This window comes from Mytilus edulis, chromosome 11 (assembly GCF_963676685.1).
Source record: "Mytilus edulis chromosome 11, xbMytEdul2.2, whole genome shotgun sequence".
In the NCBI taxonomy this organism is placed as follows: Eukaryota; Metazoa; Mollusca; class Bivalvia; order Mytilida; family Mytilidae; genus Mytilus; species Mytilus edulis.
Window position 1 is genome coordinate 19,802,258 of NC_092354.1, and position 22,414 is coordinate 19,824,671.

The 22,414-nt window shown below is 33.4% G+C and overlaps 1 long non-coding RNA gene across 1 annotated transcript in view; it reads left to right on the forward strand.

Annotated features, from left to right (window-relative positions):
• Positions 1-2,270: 2,270 nt before the first annotated feature.
• The window catches only part of LOC139495289 (uncharacterized), a 28,800-nt gene continuing 8,656 nt past the window's right edge, over positions 2,271-22,414 (forward strand). The window contains exons 1-2 of the long non-coding RNA XR_011657310.1: positions 2,271-2,378; positions 17,857-17,995. This is a non-coding gene — a long non-coding RNA (uncharacterized lncRNA). The remainder of the gene's footprint in view (positions 2,379-17,856; positions 17,996-22,414) is intronic.

Genomic DNA, 22,414 nt, shown 5'->3' on the forward strand with positions numbered 1-22,414 from the left:
AATGTCACGCAGTTTAAACTCTTAAAGAGTGCAGAGAAAAGTGTCTTATGAAAAAAATCATTTTAGAAGCATTGATAAAATAAAATACGCGCATTGCATTCATATTTATTGTTATTAAACACACTTTTTTTAAAAACAGAAGGGAAAATATACCCGCTACAGGTGGCACCCGTCGTGTATTGTATACTCTTAAGCCTTCGTCTATCTATTAACAGCATACAGAAAATATTCAGCCAGTAATTTTTCAATGAACTTTAATCATTTTACTTCCAGGACGCTTGCTCTTAAACTCGTTGATAAAAAGATAGAAATATGTATACATAAACCGCGTTGAAAAATACCTTTGAAATATCCATTTTCGAATTATCATTTTTGTTTGAAAGCAATAACAAAACAAAAAACAGTTTACATACTTTTAATTCGATGTAACCATCTAATTTGATTTTTGTAGTCTAGAAAGGAATCAATTACTAGACCGATTGAAATACTATATCCAGTTTCCTCGCTTCGCGTTTAAGGATAAAAATAACGCTCTCTTCTGCTTTCTTTCTAAGTGACTTTCGGGGTCTTCTGGTTTTGTCGAACAGTGGTATACTACTGTTGCCTTTATTTTTCGAAGCTTCAAAATTGAGACTGAGGTCAAATACCCCGACCTTATTAAACGAGTATTTAAAGAAGTACACTACGTAGAAAACGTAAGACTGAGCAAGACGAAGCTAACTGAAGAACTTGAGTTATTTTAGGTGCTTCGAAATGTAAAGCAAACACATCCTGCTTAAAAGGGTGACGAAAGATACCAGAGGATAGTCAAACTCATAGATTGAAAATAAACTGACAACGCCATGGCTAAAAATAAAAAGACAAAATAGACAAATAAAAGTACAGAAGACACAACATACAAAACTAAAGACTTAGCAACACGAACCCCAACAAAAACTAATGGGATCTAAGGTGTTCCGGAAGGGTAAGCAGATACTGCTCCACATGTGGCACCCGTCGTGTTGCTTATGCTATTGCAAATCCGGTAAATAGTCTAATTCGGTAGGTCACATTCATGAAAAGGGAAGGGTATTGTATTTACGACATTAGGACATATCCGATGTCATCTGTGAAATGGCTATTCCATAACGGTCAAGCAACTGGTGATGACGTCTGAAAAATTTACAAAAAGATGATTTCAACTTCACCGTTTGGAACTCTTGGTTTAATAGCTTCCTTGTGAGCAGCAATCCTCTATCAAGGAAATCATGAAAGGAAACACAAGCCCGGGAATATCGTTTCAATTGGGAGATATGTTCTCCGTATGCAGGCGCTCAACCTGGTGGAATGTTGCTACATAGAAATGAAAAGTTCACAATTGTGAAGTTAAAATCATCTCTTGTGTCGTAATGTTTTCAACCGATCCTCAATGTCAATTTCTAGATGCAAGTCAAGATATGAGGCAGAATTAACTGTATCTGTAGTATCCTTTATCTCTAGTTCGATCGGATAAATTCGTTCATTCCTTAACATGCAACAAACCATCCACAACGACCTTGGTGGTTTTTTGATGGTGATTGCACATTTCGGATGCAGAAAATTATCGTCTATAGGTTCGATCGTATATAGGTTCGATGGATATAACACAATAATAAGTTAAAATTTTGACAATGCGCATGCGTATTATGCAAGAGATACCTGCGAACGGAGTACGTTCATATGTCTGTAACGTGTTCTCGAAAGTTTTTGAAATATTTGCCACTGGATATTGATTAGCAGTCTATATCTAAAATCAATCAGTAAACATGTATGTATATGTTACATTACGTGTTTGACGAAATGCACATAACCATCAATAAAATTTTAAAACTTGATGTTTATACTGTCTTCCAATTTTATTTGGATGCCTTTAAAAAAGTTTGCACTCAATTATATCCTTTTGTTTACTTTTGATATTTATCTACTTGACATCAGCTGGGTAGATCAGTCAATTTGGTCATTTTCCGATATTCATTTCAATATCGGTGAGAATGTAACAATTTCTCTCCAAACCAGATCTTTCCCTTTGTGGTAAACAACTATTGATCTGAGTTAAATTGCTAGTTTCTGCAAAAACATTGACAATTCAACAATGACTTTCGGGGTCCTCTGGTTTTGACTAGATTTTGTATGGTAATTGGCGATTAAATTATTCGAATGAGAGAATGTACTGACCTAAAAATTCCTCTTTTAAGTTACTTTTATGAATGAAAATAGTTTTTCCATAAAAGGATGTCATTATGTTTCATTCCAGTGCGCAGCTGCGCTTTAGTGCGTGACGTGGACGGGAAATTTCAACAGGCAGACGACATAACCAGATGGCGATATTAAGGATATATTAGGAAATTATTGAAAAAATCGTAAGTATGGAAACAATTTTAATAGTATTTTAATTGTAATTATTTTTAAAAATCTTATTTACTCGTCTGTTTTTGGTTCTAATAGAGGATTGAAAAAGACCATTTAAATGATGGATGTTAATTGCATGAAATTAGCTATTCCTTGTTTTTTTACTTGACAAATGTACATTTGTAGTTGCTAACATATTTAACATACATATATATGATAAAGCGTGTAAAGAAGATTAATTATAATATTTCAACATTTTCTTGATGTATTTATGAAAACGTGGCGTGTTCGTTTCCATTTTAAATTAGAGATTGAATTCGGTTTTCATTTGCATCTTTAATCTGATTCTATGGAATACTAGAAATCAATTTGAATTTGTTTGAAGTTGAAATTTAAAATTGGCATATTTGTTAGCTCTCACATCAGTTTTCACTCCGTGAAGATAAACTTTTAAATAAATAGAGAAAAATATTGAACTGAAAAATGCGAAGTCATATAATATAGGTCACATATGTCAAAGCAAAATGTATATATGTACATATATCTACATGTATATACATATACTAGACTAAGTAAGTATATGCACTTCCATTCACTTTCCGTGATTGTTTAAAACATAATTACCTTCTATATTTATCCGTCACGAATGTGAAAAATTGCATGTACCTCATGTTTATGGTTATAAATTAATAGTACATAGTCACCTTATAAAGCCAGAAATAACTTTGACATAAATAGGGACAACTAAAAAATAAGCGTATTATGACCACCGAATAGCATAACATTGTTTTGAGAATAAACCAACTGATTATATAGTCTTGATTGTTTGGGAATATTTTAACGAGTTAAACATTCCAAAAGTAAAGTTGAGAAAACTCTGCTTAGAGCTGAACATGTGTTACTCTTTGCGAACATAAGGTGTTGTTTAGTTTGTTCCCGTTTTCATTTTGCAAAAATTAAATCTGTTTGGAAGTTTAGGTAAGTTTTTCTCCAAAGCTCATTTTGTTTCTAAATCATGTTCACGTGTATCGCCCTCCCTTAAGATATTCTAAATTCAAGGCGCCCAAAAAAAATCAGTATTTTTAACGTATATGTATCAATGGTCTTGGCTTCTCCAATCTCGCATCTTTTTTTTTTTTTACTAAATTAATATTCGCTCTCATCCATTTATGCATTTACTATAACCCCCCTCCTTTTACAATATCAAAATCATATCATTTTAAAGGTACAAATATTGTATTTACATGACAGTCCTTTACAAGGAACAGAAAGTCCGTGCTACAACCCGTTCCATTTCCGAATTTAGTTCAAGACGACTGGTTCTCAAGAATCCAGACTTAAAATTATTGGTCATTCGAGGAGATCCCCTATAATGAAATTTCATTGTCATTTTCAGAGAAAACTATTGATTAAACAATGAAATATGATATATTGATTTACTATAGAGAACTATGAGGTATTAATACGTGTCATATAGGATGTTAGCTTCTCATTAAATTAACAGAAACGATCTGGCGATGGGGATACTTCATTTTATGTTTTTCTACCGATTGGGATACTTCGTTTAATGGCGTTCTAGAGATTAGGATACCTCGTTTAATGGCGTCTAATAGGGCATGTACTCAAACTTGATTTTTTATGACAGAGAGGCAGTCATGCTGCATAATTTCAATATCGTAATGTACATATAATTTAACTGTACTAAGATACTGTTTATAGAAGTATCGAGTGTGTTACGGGAATAAAAGCATGAGGGTATCAGAGGCGGATTTAGGGGGGACCAGGGGGCCCGCCCCCCCCCTTTTTGGGAAAAAATTTGGTTGCTCATATAGGGAATCACTGAAGCGTGACTGGAGCGGGCCCCCTCTTAGGTCAGTCAGTGGGTCCCTACTTATGAAAATTTCTGGATCCGCCACTGGGTATACTATGGATGGGAGTTCATAATCTTTTAGATAAAACATTTTTATACTTCTTTTTCTCTATCCTTATTGGTTTGCCTATTATTTTCTATTCTTGATATTTCAACACTCGGTTATTCTCTATTTTCCATTCCCCCCGCTCTTCCTGCATACCTAGCAAGCGTGTTGACGCATTCCAACTTCGATGGCTGAGTGCAAACAAGAAATAGAAAAAGAAGAAAATTACTTTGTGAAAAATCAAAACTGACAAAAATTTACCCCTAAAGTCAACTAATTGGGACACAATCTAATGCGCATGTCGTTCGAGTAGATAATGTTTGTTTTGATAAAAAAAAATACCATCAACAGTGGGACTGTTTTCTGATTCGGACGTTTCGGGAGGGCAACCATACATGTAACCTTGTTTCATATTCAGCATTCAACGTAATCAAAAACAAAATGTATCTTCTTCGGACCTTCGATATCAAGGCTTTAACGTGAATCAAAAGCAGCCACTTCCTGTTCCATATCGAGAATTTGATGTGAATCGAAGGCTGCCACATCCTGTTCCATATCGAGGCTTTGATGTTCCATACCGAGGCTTAACATTTTGGTTCTCTCCCTTAATGAGAAAAAATTGCTAGTTTTGGCTTCAACTTTCTATATCATGTGTAATTATTAAACTGATAGCTAGTGTTTATAATTTAGAATTAAAAAACACAAAAAACAAAATAGATTGAATGATTATATACTTGATAAGAACGTCTCTTTTTGATATACTAGTATTCTAAGGTAATAAAAAAATCTTCTGATAATTTTCATTATTCATGTGAATGTGGGGATGACTGATAGAAATGGAAAAGTAACGTTAAGCACAACTTAACAAATCTAACTTCATTTTAATAAAATGTTCAGGAAACCATTCGTAGTACAGTGAAACCTGATTAAACCGAACACTGAATAAACCGGAAGCCTATCTAAACTTGTTCTGAAGACCAATCATATCACATTTTATGCAATTGTGATCCTGATGAAACCGAATACCTGCCAAAACCGAACAAAATCTCAAGTCCCGAAAAGGTTCGGTTTAGTCAAGTTTCACTGTACTTATCAGAACACACAAATATAAATGTTTGTTTAGAGTGCCATGCACAAAACAATATATTCGCGAAAAAATGATAGAGATATTTTTCAATGGCATGAACTGTCTGTCGTTAGGATATACATGTGTTTAAACCGTGCTGCCAGCTCACAAACATTATCTTGAAGGTGGGCGTTTCTGAATACAAAATAAAAAGGTTAAACAAGGAAACTATAAACAAATATTGTTTGGCCTCAGATGAATATCACTGAACTTGTACACATGACACTTAAAAACTACGGATGTAAAAGGCCAGATTTAAGTAGCAAATTTAATAGACTTCCGCTGTAGATATATATATACTCTTGGGTAATTTATAAAATTTTATGTTCACGCTTTTTTCCTGTACATTTAAGGTCATTATTAATACTTTGCATGCCACAAAACAAAACTATGTTTATGATAGAGATTTTAATATAAAGTAAGCAGATTTATGTTGACCATACATCGATCCGGGAAATATAATCAAATAGCTCGGTAATGAAACAGAAATGTAGAGTAGTCATTTAAAAGAAAATTGCTTAAAACAAATATCCTTATAATGCAAGTCCAAATGTCGGTTCCAAATTATCTAGCTCTGTGAGGCCTGTGAGAGAATCTCGTAGAGAATGTTGTAATACCGCCCACGGGGGGGGGGGGGGGGGATACCGCCACTCCATCCATTGTAACGTGTTCTCTGACCTTGAACCTCCTCAAGTTGATTCTTAGAAAAATAAACCTGATCACCTTCTGAGAAGAGACTTAGATCTTGAATAGACTGCATGGAAAATAATCTTTTCATTTGGAATAAAATCTCAGCAGCTGTGTCACAGTTTTTATCACCGTAAATGAAAGAAATGAGGTGATTAGGTATACGTCAAAAGATTATATACACGTCACAGACGCTTTAACTAAACGACACGAACAAACACATACAAGCACACACACTAACTTATATTACGGATTACAAATGTGTCGAGGTTTGTGATTGGATAACAACACAGAGATGTCAGTATATATTCAGGAAACTGCCGGGGTATATACGACGTTTTTGTCCCCAATTAGAACCTCAAAAACGTCATCATAACACCGGTTACTATGTGACGTAGTCAAAAGCTATCAGACTGTCAGAGGCTCACAGAGGGAAAATAATGACGTGCTTCAGTCAATAATACATTTTTGATACAAAATCACGCATTTTACACTTTTAATACTTAAATTTAATGTTAAAAGTGTTGTTATAAATTATTACATACACGATAAAATTATGTTCACAGCAAATTAGAAAATCCTTCACGTATGCCGAACATATCAGGTTGGGTTTTTCAATATATATGTGTTGTCAACAAATACCTGCACTGGAAAATAACATTAAGTCAGGGGTAATCCGTAATATATGTGTAATTCAGGTCTCAGAAAGGGTATATACTGTGACATTCCCGGCTTAGGGCTTATATCCCCTTCGCCTTCGGCTCAGGGGATATAAACTCTAAGCCGGGAATGTCACAGTATATACCCTGTCTGAGACCTGAATAACATATAATGTATCTGCTTGCAATAGTAAGTAACAAGTCTTTTACTGAAAGAAATTGAATAAAAGTATATCAAATTAATATACCAGTCTTTCAATTTAGTAAATAAGATGGCCGACTTCAACAATTTGAAGACAAGAATCTCATTGGCTGAGTGAAATACCGGTAAAGAACAGATAGAAGAACAAACTGTCAGTGACCGATCCTTCTAGGATAAGCTTATTTATTTGTAATAAGATTGGATGAGTTGTGTTGCTTATAAATACGTGTCAGTATTGGCAGATATTCTACTCGATGTCTCTGAAAAGCGAAAAGTCACGGGAATAGACCATACCGAGTCACGGACCCTGTCTAAGTTCAGGGGAATAAATAATAAAACCCGTCATGCGTTTGTAATAGTCAAAAGCTTATCAAAGATATTAGTTGTATCAATGATTAGAAGCATTCACATGGCCCAAGACCACAATTAATGACCCCGCTTTTCGTTGTTCACGAATATTGTTCCCTTTAATTATAGTGTATTTTTTCTTTATTTTTTTTTCTTTCTCTTTCTCATTCATTTCTTAGCTTTTCTGGGGTGGAAATGAAAGAAGAGAGCTTAAATAAACTTTTGGATGTTTTATTTTTAACTGATTTTAATAAGGAAAGAGTGATTAGGCCAGGTGCAAAAAGGTAATATTTACACTGTTCGGAACATCTCTTGACTTGCCTATAGGGGCATGGATGTGTAGTGGCCAAATTTTAATGATGTAAACATGAAAGTTTTCTGAAAATTGCATATATTTTTGGATTTGTACTGATCATTACACACACAAAAAATTGGACAAAAAAATAGGCAAGATTTTTTTAATGCGACAAAACGTTATAAAGAAATGATAGAGGAATTAATTGTGGTCTCGGGCCATATGAAACAGAAGTTAAATAATCAAGGTAAATTAGAAGCTTGAAATATTTTAATGAGAATGGCCGACAAACAAACGTTCCAGAGATTTTGATGACTATCTTCCTAAATACGAACAAAATAAACTCATTCCGCTGTTATATTTTAACCTCGAAGATATTGTTGAAAAGTATACTTCTTGAAACACTTGATTTTGGTATATTAATAGCAAACGAATTCTCATTTGGCCGCCCATAGTCATATATAATGTGTAGTTATATCAAGTTTCATGGTTGTTAAATTTAATTATAGTTGTATTTCCTTTATAAAACAATAGTTAATATTAAGAAGTGGGTACTTGAGGCTATTTTAACCTCTCACCATTTGTGTATGTTACTTATTTTTTGTTTTGTTTTGTAACATTGCATTTTTATAAAATTGAGAATGAAAATGGTGATTGTGTCAAAGAGACAACAACCCGACCGAAGAGAAAACAACAGCCGAAGGCCACCAATTTGTCTTAAATGCAGCGAAAAACTCCCGCAACCCGAGTAGTGCTTCATCTAGCCCATAATAGTCTTTTTGTTGTCTTTAGAAAAATATCAGAAGAAGAATTTTAACGACTTTACTGAGCGAATTACCATTCAACATGATAACAGAAAAGCGACAGATGCCTCAGAAGTCAAAAGCAAACCTACGAAAAACGACCAAACAAAAGAATAAACCATAAACTGGAATTACAACATGCTCAAAGACATGCGCACACAAACATTCAATGTTCCACCAATAGAAACACACATGTATGTTTAACTCTTTCAGATAGAAAGGGTGAATGAGTTCTTTCTTTTCAACTAAATGAAAATATGCTTATTCGAACCATTGTCCGAAAATGAGACGCAAAGTATAGATCAGCTAACAATTAACATTAATGCTGAGATCCTTTGGGAACAAAAATAACACAGGTTGAGCAAATATGATGTGTTAGTGTTCTTTTGAAACATTTCTGACGTGTAAACCAGAATTTGGATAAGAGGTATCCTCATTTCTATATTTTTTCTCAAATTCTAGGCTATTTTTCTCTTGATTTTACTTTTTGTCTATCATTCACTATTCTTTACATTTTAGCACCTCATCATTCTCTATTCTTGCTTTTTTACTATTATTTTCTATAATGCTGTTTACCTCCATCCACATCCTCTAGTCAGTCTAGTAAAAAATGCTCTAACGTACACAATATATGACCTATACATTAAATTTTGTTTGACAAAATGATACTTCAAAGTTCTTGAGTTAAACATCCGAGGTTATCCGCCGTTTACAAAAATCAATACCATATATGGTATTTCACATATGATGCATTTTAAAGCCTGTAATTTGATCGAGATGAGAGTTGATTTGCTACGCGATAAAAAGAAATATCAACAATCAATACGAAAACACGTGCTTAAGTGCATAACGCCATGATTATATCCAGACAACACCGGAAACGGTTGAATTAGGAAGCGGAAATGTAATCTCTAAATCTCTTCAATGTAAACGAGAAAGAGACACATAATCACAAATGTTCCTGTTAAGTAAATGTTTGAAGTTAAGCATGACAAACACATTTACAAATTTCAGATTGAGTTGAAATAATTCTACAGTGAAGGTCAAATGTAACAATAGATCGAATGGAAAGCAACTGTAATATTCCTGACTTAGTAAAGGCATATTCCGATGCAACATATAGAGTTCAACCTGGTTTTATACGTATAGCTAAACATCCCACAATATAAATACCTGTAAGAGGGGCGTGTAAATCTTTTAAAGGGGAAATATGGACGTTTGCGGTCTTTTTTGTGTGCATATTTTGAGTTATAAAGGCAGACTTACTAAACGTATTAGAAGTAAACACAAGCTTACGATCGGTTTGATTTATGAGGGAAAAAAGTTCTATGTTTTCTGTACACTACAGATCTTTGGAAAACAGTGAACTTTCCCCCCAAAATCCATCGATTATATTGTTGATTTTACTCCCAATTTGGTTGCTCCTACTTGACTGTTTACCAGGAATTTATACCATAGACTAGGTAACCTATTGAAAAATTATAAATGCGAAGCCAAAATTTTACAATTTTACATAACCATTTCACTCGTCAGACTCAAAATACTTCGGAAATTCGTACAAGAACCAATCTATACTCCGATTATTTCCTTCCTTCGTCTATTAAATTGTGGAATAAGTTACCAGACCAAACGAGAAATTCTACGTCTTTAAGCATTTTTAAAAGTCGTATAAAAAACCCAAATAATAAATGCCCAAATTTTTACTACACTGGAACAAGAATGGGTCAAGTATTACATGCCAGATTAAGGATGAATAGTATAGTTCTCTAAATGAACATTTGTTCAAGCGAAATCTAGTAGATTCTTCAAACTGCTCGTGTGGTTTGATCGAGTCTACAGCTCATTTCTTATTGCATTGTAAAAAATATGACGAATTGCGTAATGACATTATTTTCTCAATTAATTATCCAGTCACACTAAACACGAATTTACTTTTATTTGGGTCACAAGCTCTAAATTTAGACCAAAATAAAGATATTTTTGGAAAAGTACAAAAATTCCTACTAAAGTGCAAGAGATTTACAAGTTAAATTGTTATTCACTATTCTCACTAAGTTGCATTTCATCTAAACATGTGTGTAGTATTTCGGTGTAGTTTTCTTTTTTCTTTTTTTTACTTTTTTTTCTTCTTTTGTTGTATTTATTTTCATTATTTTAAAATGATTTTTTTTCTCCTTTCTTTTTTGTTATATAGTTACTTAGTTTATACTTGTTCCATATCATAGTAACATTGCATGCTATTTTTATGTAATAGTTAACTTGAGTTGGTATTTCAAGGAAACGGATTAATATAAGCTATATATAGCTTGTTTCCGAATCCTATTATTATTGTGTATTTTGTATGATGATATATTTGTATTGATGATGAATAAATATGTTTAAACTAAGCCAAAATTTGGTAATTTGAAACAAAAATGGAATTATCTTCACTTCTGACAGTAGCATTGGTCCGTTTATAATCTTTATCTTTGATTTAAGATGTAAAATTGAGCTTTTTACAAGTCTTAGTTTCATGCAATTACAACCAAGTAAGCTAGAACTGATAACTATTTTAGTTTTAATCACAAACTGATCTTTTATGCTCTGTAGCGAGATTTAATATGCGGTGCTCCCATAGCTAAGGAGGAAATAATTATATTTAAAAACCTGGTACGTCTGCTAACTGATGAGATAGCATCGATCGGTTGTCATAGGATGGTAAATTAACGTAATCCCCGACTGTATTTATTTCTGTTCTTACATATCTATTACTTGCATGATCGATAAGGCAACGAATAAAAGGGCGTGAACTATGTCCTAAATGAGAAGTTATTTTAACAAGACCGATGGGTAGTAAAATATGAGGGTCAGCGTGGGGTGTACAGATTATTGCTAATGTACAGTAACATCAACCAAAATATAAAGAAATAGAAAAGGGGGGGGGGGAATAATGGAAAATAGAGAATTATGGACAAAACGATATATAATGGAGACAAATAATTTAAGAAATTAATAATACAGAACGATCGACCCCCATCTAGACCTTCAGATAAAGCATTTTCATCGCTCGATTCTTTAATAGTAGAGTAGGGAGCTTTTTGTCCATGCTACTCATACAAGCTGCAAATATTTTTATGTAAACAGGTTAGGTGAAGCTTCATATTCCACAACAACTTTGGTATACCCCTTGTTATGGGGTTGTTTGTTTGACATTAAAAGTACAAGTTCATCAAATTTCAGAGTAATATGTTAAAATTGGCTTTATTGTGTGGTCAAAGATATATACTATGTTGTAGCGCTTCCTGGACTGTTTAAGTAAAGATATTCGGTCCCAAGTCAGGAGCCTTTCGTACAGTAGTTGTCATTTGTTGACGTTAAACATATGGTTTTTTTTATCCTTTATTGTTGGTAAATAAATCATTTCGTTAATTTTTTTGTTTGAATTGTTACATTTGTCATTTCGGGGTCTTTAATAGCTTGCTATTTGCGGTTTGGTTTTGCTCGTTGTTGAAGGTCGTGAGATAACCTATACGGAAAAACACGCATGAATGGACATTCCGTCTGGTTACCTTTCCACAGTCAGATGGGTAATTTTAGCAGGGACTCAGTGCATTGCAGAATGAATGAACAACAAACCTTTAAAAGTTGCCTATCAGTAGCTCGTACAAAACACAAGAAGTTAAGCCGTTTCAGAATCTAAAGTTCTATGAGTAATTTGGACCGTTTTTCAACCAATCACGACGTTCTGGTGTACACTTTTGAAAATATTACCCAGAATGCATCAAACGATGAATTGCATATATCTAGGGCCTCAAATAACATCTATGGTCCATGTGCTTCTAATTCTGGAAATTTTTTTCTACGCATTCAATTTTATTCAAATTGCTGTTTAGTAATTAATTGGTCGAGGGATTCTGATTAATTATAATTCGCCGTTTCGGAATCTAATGCATTTTGGGTAATATTTTCAAAAACGTACACCAAAACGTTTTGATTGGTTTAAAACGTTCTTAACAATGGAAATACAACCAATGACGTACCGTTATTTTCACTTTGGTGTACGAATAATAAGATTACCCATAGTCCTTTAGATTCTGAAAAGGCGAATTTAGATACTGCATTGTTGAAACAATGACATCAATATTGCATAGCTTTTCTGCTACTGCGACAGCTGCCACCAAATGTAAAGCGGGAATTTTCATGCTGCAAACTGAATCTATGCCAAGAGTGTCATGAGGCTTTTTTGTGCGCACGCACAATTATCATTATTTTCCATATCATGGAATGTATGTCATTGTACTAAATTTCATTTCTCTCCATTGGGACATATTCCCCACGACGACACGAAACAATTTTGCTTTAAGTACTGAGGCCCCTCATGGGGGGGGGGGGGTCCTAGTAATCACATAATCACCATTTTTTTGCCAATATAATCACATAATCATTAAATATTTGCTTATCTTTAGTAATCAAATAATCATAAACTAAAAATACAGTCCTAGGTAATCAAATAATCATGAAATATTTGGCTTAATCAAATAATCATTAAAAAACGGCCAAGTAATCACATAATCAAAAACCCCATGAGGGCCCTCAGTACTATTAGATGTTCAATTACATTTCCAAGTTCCAAAGCTTAATGCAAGTTTTGGCTTTCATTTTATCCCCTTTATGATATAAATCATCGCTAGAAATATTTTAATTAACCAATACTTCCCCTAGTTATACTAGCCTGGGACTTTATAATCATAGTTAATATGGTATCTAATTTTTGTCGATAATTACACATTGGTAACATGTGGTATCGAATAAAACTTCTATTACAGGCAGTAAATATTGAGCATCCGTTCGATACATTTACACTCTTTTCGGTTTTAGGTTTTAATTAAACAATATTTCCCCTAATTAAACTGCGATGGGACTATAATATTTGTTAATATTCATTTTTATAGTTTTCAATTATTTTACAAATGTACCATATTTTTTTTTTACAGCCATTGTAGTAATTGAGCTTGAATTGTTTATTTTCATTGTAGTAATTGAGCTTGAATTGTTTATTTCATATTTAATTGTTTTAATAAACTAATGTATTCCCCATTTATACTGCGTTGGGACCAATATCTGTGTCAATATTAATTGTTTTTGTTTCATGTTCAACTATACAAATTGTAACATGTGGTATCAAATTAACTTTTTTTTACCATGTTAACAGTCAGTTAAAACAGATATTCGATTCAAAACATTTACGCACAGTTGGATTTTATGTTTTATAATTTAAACCACAGTTTAAGTTATGCTGTTAAAAATTATGGAACATGTTTCTGACAAAATTAACTACCCTGCGAATAGTGTAATACATGTATTTCGATTGATTTATTTTTTGTGTTAAACGCCACTTCCAGGATACACATGTAGTCATAGAACAATTTGGTACGTACTTAGACTCAAAAATCAACCAAGCAAATTGATGAATTTCTGTCTTTCAAGTCCCGAGTACTGAGTTCAGACTTTACGTCTGAAAGGGCAAAGTATTCTTGGCTATAGTAGTGGAAAACCTTACATCCCCTGTAAACCTTGAAAACATTATTCTCAATGTTTGTCTTGTTTTAACAAAAAACACGTTAGGGTAAATGTAATAATATAAACTTTGATAAAAACAAATGTCAATGTACATATAATGTTATCCCTTCTGAAATAGCAAGCGAAGAGTACAGCAGGCTATGGGGTGCTGTGTAATGCTGTTTTAAATATTGATAAATGAAAACATGGACCAATATAAACAAATTAAGGTTGGAAAGAACTCCCGTTATTTCATGAAAAAAGTGGAATACGTCCACACACATTTCTAATAATCTCACGGAAAGCAAATGTTGTATCACTGACGGATGACGTTATGGAGATGACTGCGCACGTTATAATTTCCCAAATTGATAAATTCGAAGTCAAATTTATAATTCCATGGTATTTGCCAATTCATACATCATATTGCACGAAATAGATATTTAAGGGTGTCATTTAGGGAATTTTGGTGTTGATTGGTGATCTCTGGATGGGGTTTACAGAATAGAGAATAAAGGGCAGACAAGTACAGAATAAGAGGAAAATTGAATATGGAAAAAAATATGCAAAATATAAAGCAAAGATATTATATGTGCAAAATAGATAAAAAAAAAAAAACAAAAAGAAGAAGAATAAAACGGTCCACCAACTATGCAGACCTTCTAAATAAGAATGTGCTATCAATTTATGCTAGGTTGATTTGAAATTTGTTTAAGTAGTTTTAGAAACTGCTATTTTTAGAATACATTTTAAAAACCTGTAGAAGTTTTTTCATTAGGTTGCAGTCTCATTGACGTATATAGTCACTTTAAAATGAGGCTAGTTACGGCCATGATATTTCAAATTTCCTATTTAAGACATATCTACGATATTCTGTAAAATCTTTCTTTGATATTATTTTATAATTTCAATATGAGTCTAACTACAGTCCTGCATGTAGAGTAGACACCTTTTTATTTTTGCGTATTGCAGAAACCTATAGATGCATGGATGATATGTGACAATGTGTGTTGATGTCTGTGTGACGTTTTTCCAAAGTATCGTTTCATACACACTTTCAGAGAGTGAGATATCAACTTTACTTGTAAAAATGTCTATATTTGTCTTGGAAAACGCTTGTCAGCAAAAACACGGAATTTCTAACAGTGCACTCTTCTGAATTGTTGCCTTATTACATGTTTAAATAGACACGGAACTCATTAATCTTTTATTGTAGGATTTAATGACGCTAGCAGAAGGGTAACATGCAATCCTCGTGGACTATAAAGTTCAGTAATAATCTAGCAAGTCAATATTTCTTGTTAAAATTAGTGAAAAAATCAATATTTGCACATCTCGCTTTTGGTCCATAACATCGCGGTTTTCTGAGCGTTTTATCACATCGATATCAATATTAGATGCTGTAAAATCCAATTTGATAACGAACACATGTAAAACACTCTAATGTATTTTAACAAATTACTTGAATTCATCCGAGCTGTTTCGGAATGGGTTAATAGCTTTGTTTTTACAAATGTAGTTTTATCCCTATATAAATCGATAGTCTGTCATTAAGGAGGGTTTGGATGGGGGTTCAGAGAATAAAAAATAATGGTAAAAAAAATAAATTGAGAAAAATGGATAAAAAAAATTAAGAATACAAAACAATTAGGAGCTAACCTACAATATAAGAAAAAAGAATAATGGACAAAAAGTATGAAATAAATAAATAAAAGAATACCTAAATTACAGACCCCCAATCAAGCCCCTCATTTATCAGAAAATAATTCAGCGTTAGATGTTGTCTCCCATTTCAAAGAAAACTCTTGTTTAAATTGAAATCAACGGAATAATTTGTATGTGTTGAAATACGATATTAGTGACGATTGCATTGTAATCTACTATAAAGAGATAGTCTTAATGACCATCAGAACAAACACGAAACAATCTCGGAAGTGTCTTCTCAATTAAATGTTCAGTGTGTTGCTTATTTCATTTACTATTCCTGGTGTAAATGACCGAAGTTTGTTTGAGATTTCTTTGTTGTTGCAGGAAATGGCTTTCTGACACGTGATTTACAATAAAAACATGGCGTCGGATCAGGCAGTTCGGAACTTTTCTAAATTTTAACATGATGCCACGATTCTAAAGATAGTTGAGAATTACACATTTACCTAGCAAACCGTACCTAAAATAAGACATTTTTCTCATAAGAAGCCCTATAAAAGACTCAGTCATAATGCGTATTTGGTCAATTAGCCTTTCAAGAGTCATTGTTATTTATTTTGGAGTTATGTTTTGTAATCTGAAACAGACTTAAAACAAAGACACGACACAACTTTGGTTAGCAGATGATGACAAATGAACAAATATCAAACAATGCTGAAACTTAGCAAACATAACAAAATTACATAAACACTTTAACGGAAGGAACTAATCTTAAGAGTGTCCACGAAACGAGTTCCTTGATAGCATTTCTCATCAGTTTAAGGTGGTGTGGGAGTCTAAAATAAAAATGATAGAATTTGTTCATACTTTGCCAAAACGTAGTATCTATTGATATATGTTGAAAAATGTTATGAAAATTATAGGTCACCGCGCATTTTCTCAAGCTACAGGGCGTGACAAAATGACACATTTTGTATGGATTATACAGGGAAAAAACACAATTTTGTGATTAGAAACTAAACAAAATGATGGAATTGTTAAATACTTAAAGAAAAGATAGCTTTCAGACAATGCTTTGAGAATATCAAAAGAAAAGATAGGGTCACCGTACGTTTTTTCCGGCTAAAATACAAAATAGGAAAATTCCATGTAGAATCCTTCAGAAAATGCACTGTTTTAGAGTTGCTTCCCCTTAAAATGCCAATTTAATTTATTTTTAAAAACAACCAAAAATAATCATCATTTGCAAAAATATCAATATGTATAAGTTATATTCTTATAAATTGGTTCTTTTAAATGAAAATTCACATTAAATATCTGCATTCCTGCATCAAATTTTGCTAACTTGATAGAAAATCTGGACCTTTGGTTCTCTGTTTTTTACAATCCAAGATGGAGGAAGACACCCATACCATCTTAAAAAGGGAGATGTTGTAGGATTGCCATTTACAACACTTTCCACTAAATACCAAATAACGTAGATGTAAGCAAATGGATGTCTCCTAACGACCTTAGCCAATGAGCTTAACATCCTACCGAACAGTAAATCCAAAATGGCGACAAAATGAAGACAGTTCAGACGAGAGTTCAAACGAGAATACCAATGACCTGATTTATGAACCACAGAATAAACGAAAAACAATATGACAGACAGCAACAATGAACGACCAACACTTAATTAAAAGGTCCTGACCGACTTGTGACGGGCATATACAGAATGTGGGGGATTAAACAAGCTTCCAAATACAACTTCGTACAGCCCTCCCAAAACTGAAGTTTGCAAAGCATAGGGTATAAAACGTTTGTGAGCTAAATTAACAAAATGGTCTTCTTACGGCCAAACAATGTCAAAGGGGGCTGCATTCTGATTAAACTGCGAATTATGTGTTCACTCTTGGGTTCCAAGGATGAGAAAACTTTTAAATCTACTTTTTGTTCTAGTAATTTTTATAACTGCCAATTTAAGCCATCATTTTTTTTTAAAGGTGCTTATCATTTCGATAAAACCAGAGGACTCGGAAAACAAAAAAAGGCGAAAGTACGGAAATGAACATCTAGCAATATACGATTATGACCAACGCAATAGAACAAGTTCAAATTATAATGCTAGTAAATAATTATGAATTCCTTTTATTTACATATTAAGTGCAATATGATTAAGAGCTGACATCAAAAGAAACACTATTATATTTCATTATCATATTAGGGTTAAGAAATAAACGACGTCATTTATGCAAATTGGTTTACATAGATTTTGTTTTCTTTCAGTGATTTGATTAACACCAGTATGTTATTAACACTGAACAAAAGAGGAAGACATCGATGGTCTGGATTTGTCATTTGTATATACTGGCGAGCATCTGAGACAGCTATAGGACAGCTAGATGAATGAGAGAATGAAAAACCGGTATGTTGGAATTGTTTTGTCTTCCTTTTACACTTAACTTCTTTTAATTCTCTAATTATAATGACAAATTAAAACTTAATCTGAATTGTAATTTAACCAAGTAAGCAAGTACACAGTAACACTGACAAAATTATACATACAGTAAAAGTCATTTCAAAATACAGAAATGTAAAAGTATTTATATATAACAACACTCCTCTGTCTTTGGTTCTATTGACTCTTTTCTATATAATATATACTTTAGTACATTATATAGGTATAATATACCAAGTGTTTTTTTTTCTTCTTAAAATATTAATTGTTTATAAAGTTTACTTTTTATTCATTCTTTGGAAAGACTTGATCATCTTTAAAATGAGTGGAGGGGTGGTAACACGAAATTAAGCTTTTTTCTTGTTTTGTCCCACTTCCCATTTTTTTTTCCGTTTCCTAGATCCCTCTTGTATCCCATATCTCCACTTTTTATTCACCTTAATATCCAACTCCCCAAATCTGCGTCACACAACTCAAAAATGAGTGCTGACGAGTACCGCGGGACTTCTGTATCACTATTCCAATAATAAATTGACAGTATTTTTAGACGTGCTGTATTGTCTATTTTCTGCTATATAAATCCATCAAGGCTAATTGGCCAACGAAACGAGTGCTTAAATACCATAAAAAGATTCCTTAAACTAGAAATAGACATGTTACTATCAATCTAATTAAACTATAGATCCTGTGTGCACGCTTTGGTTTCCCTTTAAGAGCGGCGTGGACACAGGATCTGTAGACTTCTATCGATCTGCCTAAAGACCAAAAAGACGATAAAACAATTAGGACCATCATTAAAAAGAAAAGGTGAGGGCGAGCTTGCTATTTCCAAAGATTTAAAACAAGACCTTGTCCGTTTTGTCAACAAAATTGCGTCACTGAAATACACCGAGTCACATATGACGCTCAAACGACACCGATGATAATTATTAGAAAAAAATAAAACTAGTATACAGTGATGTCAATTTTTTATCCTACAAATGTTACCACGTGTAATTACTTTTTATTTGAAAGGATGAAATCCGCCTACATACACAACAGCTGAATGTATAATACATTTTATATAATATGACTAACACATGTTCTATTGAAATAGTTTTCAGTATACATTTTATTAAATGCAATAGTAAAAAGTCGATATCTATATTAAATATTGGAAAGTTCGATTTTAAAAACACATATTCCATTCATACTTAGGACAACATCGATGGTCACGTGGTCTCATAATGGGTAGTGTTTGCAGACAGTGTCAAACCAATGACGTCACGTGTTTAAAATCAATTGGCTTCCTTCTGGAGCACACTGATGAAATCACCTCCAGTTTTGGTAGGGTTCGTTCGTAAAGGTCCATCGTCGCTAGCCGAGGGTTAAGATCCAATCCCATAAACTCCACCCTTGGCGGATTCAGATAGAATTTCGTAGTTAATGTCATCGAAAATCGCCTCTAAGATGATCCCATGAAAATTTAGAAAATGAAAATACCTGATTGTGCCGGCGTTTTGCATTTGCGCCGATCTGCATTTCATTTGCGCCGATTTTTTCTTTCATTTGCGCCGATTTTTGTTTTCATTTGCGCCGATTTTATTACAGGTAAATTACAGGTGAATAGATATAAGAAGATGTGATTGTCAATGAGAGAACTCTCCATCCAAGTCATGTTATTTTTCATTTATCATTATAGACCTCTTCCATTTGCCACTTGTACAAATGTAATGAATTGTCAATCACAACATGTATATAACTGTTGTCCCCTGCTCACCACTGGGAGGTGGAAGAGGGCCTACAAGATACATCTCCAGACCTGTTTCCTTGTTGACCGTATCCGTAATTCTTTAGCATCTGTCTTTCGGACATTTACCACATGGTTATGCTCGATCTGTGTTTTGACAATAGAATCCGTGGTAACTCTGGCTTTTACACGATTTTATGGTACATTAGTAAGATATGTAGTTATGTTTGAGAACACTGACCTTCCGATATGTATGGTCCTTGATGATTAAAGAATTTACTTCTCGGCCCGTTTCAATGTGCAATATGACCATCAAGTTACAACGAAGTTCCAGAACAATATGAATCAAAATTAACTTAAACATGGATGAAAAACAATTATAACCAGATTTTACCAATGGTATAGCACAGTCCATGTACAAGTTTTAACTTACCTGTAAATCTAATTTGGAGCAAATATAAAATCGGCGCAAATGAAAAAATGAAATCGGCGCAAATGAAAGAATGAAAATTTTCAAAATCGGCGCAAATGTCATACGCCCGATTGTGCAACAGGACAATATTTAGAGGCAATTATTATCTACTAATTGAAATTCCTTGGTATGTTTCTAGTGGAATGGTTGGAATGTGAAAGTCTATTTTCGGTTCTTACTCTATGAAATTTGTAAACTCTTGATAAAACCATTTTATACACCTCCAACCGAAGAGAGTCAAGTGCTGTCATTTGTCAAGAACAATGAAGTCGGAATGGGCGTGACTTTTGTCTACTTTTAGATGGCAATTGCCAAAACTTTGTAATCGCGAATGGTGGCTTAATCTGCTATGGGTTAAGACGAGGGGACTGGATCTTAACCCTTGGCTAGGGTGTTACTCAGTCTTTTGTTTTCTATATTGTTTTTTTTTTTGTACTGTTAAAAGTCTGTTAGTCGTTTTCATTTTGAGCCATGGCGTTGTCAGTTTATTTTTAAACTATGAGCAGAGGCGGATTTAGGGGGGGGGGGCAGGGGGCCCGGGCCCCCCTTTTTGGGAAAAAAATTTGGTTGCTTATATAGGGAATCACTGAAGCGTGACTGGAGCGGGCCCCCTCTTAGGTCAGTCAGTGGGCCCCCACTTATGAAAATTTCTGGATCCGCCACTGAATATTATATATGAAAAAAACTTTTATGAAGGAAGAAAAATGCGGGATGAACATCAATAACACTGCAACCAATTGCAAAATATATTTCAATGGATTGATTGATAAATTGTTGTTTGTTTATAACATCCAGTGGTCAATGGAAGCAAAGTAATTAAGGATAAAGGCAACCAGTATTTTGTCATTTATATTTTACGTAATTTGACAAGCCGTCGCAATCGGCAATCCTCGGGTAAATCCGCCACCTTCCTTCTATGGGGGACGGAATCGACCGAGTTTAAACGATTGAATCTGTCGTTCCAAGATAACAAACCTCGGCTTATAAATAGGCCTTTTGAGACATGTACATACTATTTGTGCAATTTTACAATTTAAATGAACAAAAAAAATCCATTTTAAGCATTGTAAATTTATCTAACAAGTTTGATATTTATTTTAAATGAAAAACTACATTCATAAGGAGAGTGATATCTTTGGAAATTAGAAAAAGCTAAACACCACAAACAACTGTTATTCTCGTGGGTTTCGATTAAAACCACAAAGAAAGCAAGAATCATAAAACTTGCAATGTACAGAATAATCAACCGGTCATAAATCAAATTTAATCAAATTTGTAAATTATTGGACGATTATTGTAACTGTAAATGCTATTCCGGAGGGCGCTACAAAACCGGCACGTGTCAACAGCAATTACTGTCAAATAGCTCTTAATGAAAGATAATTCTTCAGTTGTAATCTCGCGAGAACCGACGAGAACATCTATCAAAATACGGAACGATTCAATATATCTATCTATCCTCTCTTTAGATTGTATATTATTTCGATTTCTTAAAAGTGACTGCTTGATTGCCATAGCAACGATCAATATTGAGAAATAATTTAAGAACTACTCAAAGAGATCACTACATCGTTTTGTTTGGTATGAATTGATACATAGTGAATTTTCATACGAAGACCTGATCTAAAAAGTAAATAACCAATAATTCGGGCATGCTAGAGGAACACATATGAACGTACAATGTAGTATTGTAACAGTTTCACACAAATTCTTATCCAAGAATATTTAGCTATAAATTTCAAAATATGTACATATTTGGAAATTTTGGTATGAAGTTTAAAGTGCAAGAGCATTTAATCACTATTAAACACTTTTTGAATGTTTAATTTGATTTATCAAAAAGGTAAATGACAATGAATTATAAGGGCATATTCTGTCGGTTTCTCAGATCAGATGAAGCTGGATTGGAGCTTTCGGAATTGTAGATACCACTGCACTCTTATTTGCAAAATGTTTGCAACACAAGCCAGGCAGAGGTATTGTTTCGACATGGCTGTCATGGTGTTTAAATATAAAGTTAAACCTGGGAACAGTATATCTAACACAGTTACACAGTTATATTAACTTCCTAAGTTAACCGGAAGTTAAGTCCTTACAAATTCAATGGTCTGGAAAAAGGTCAATAATTCTCATCTGAAGTGTGTTATTCTGTTTGAGGGGTATTCTCAAGGTACGTGAAAGTTGT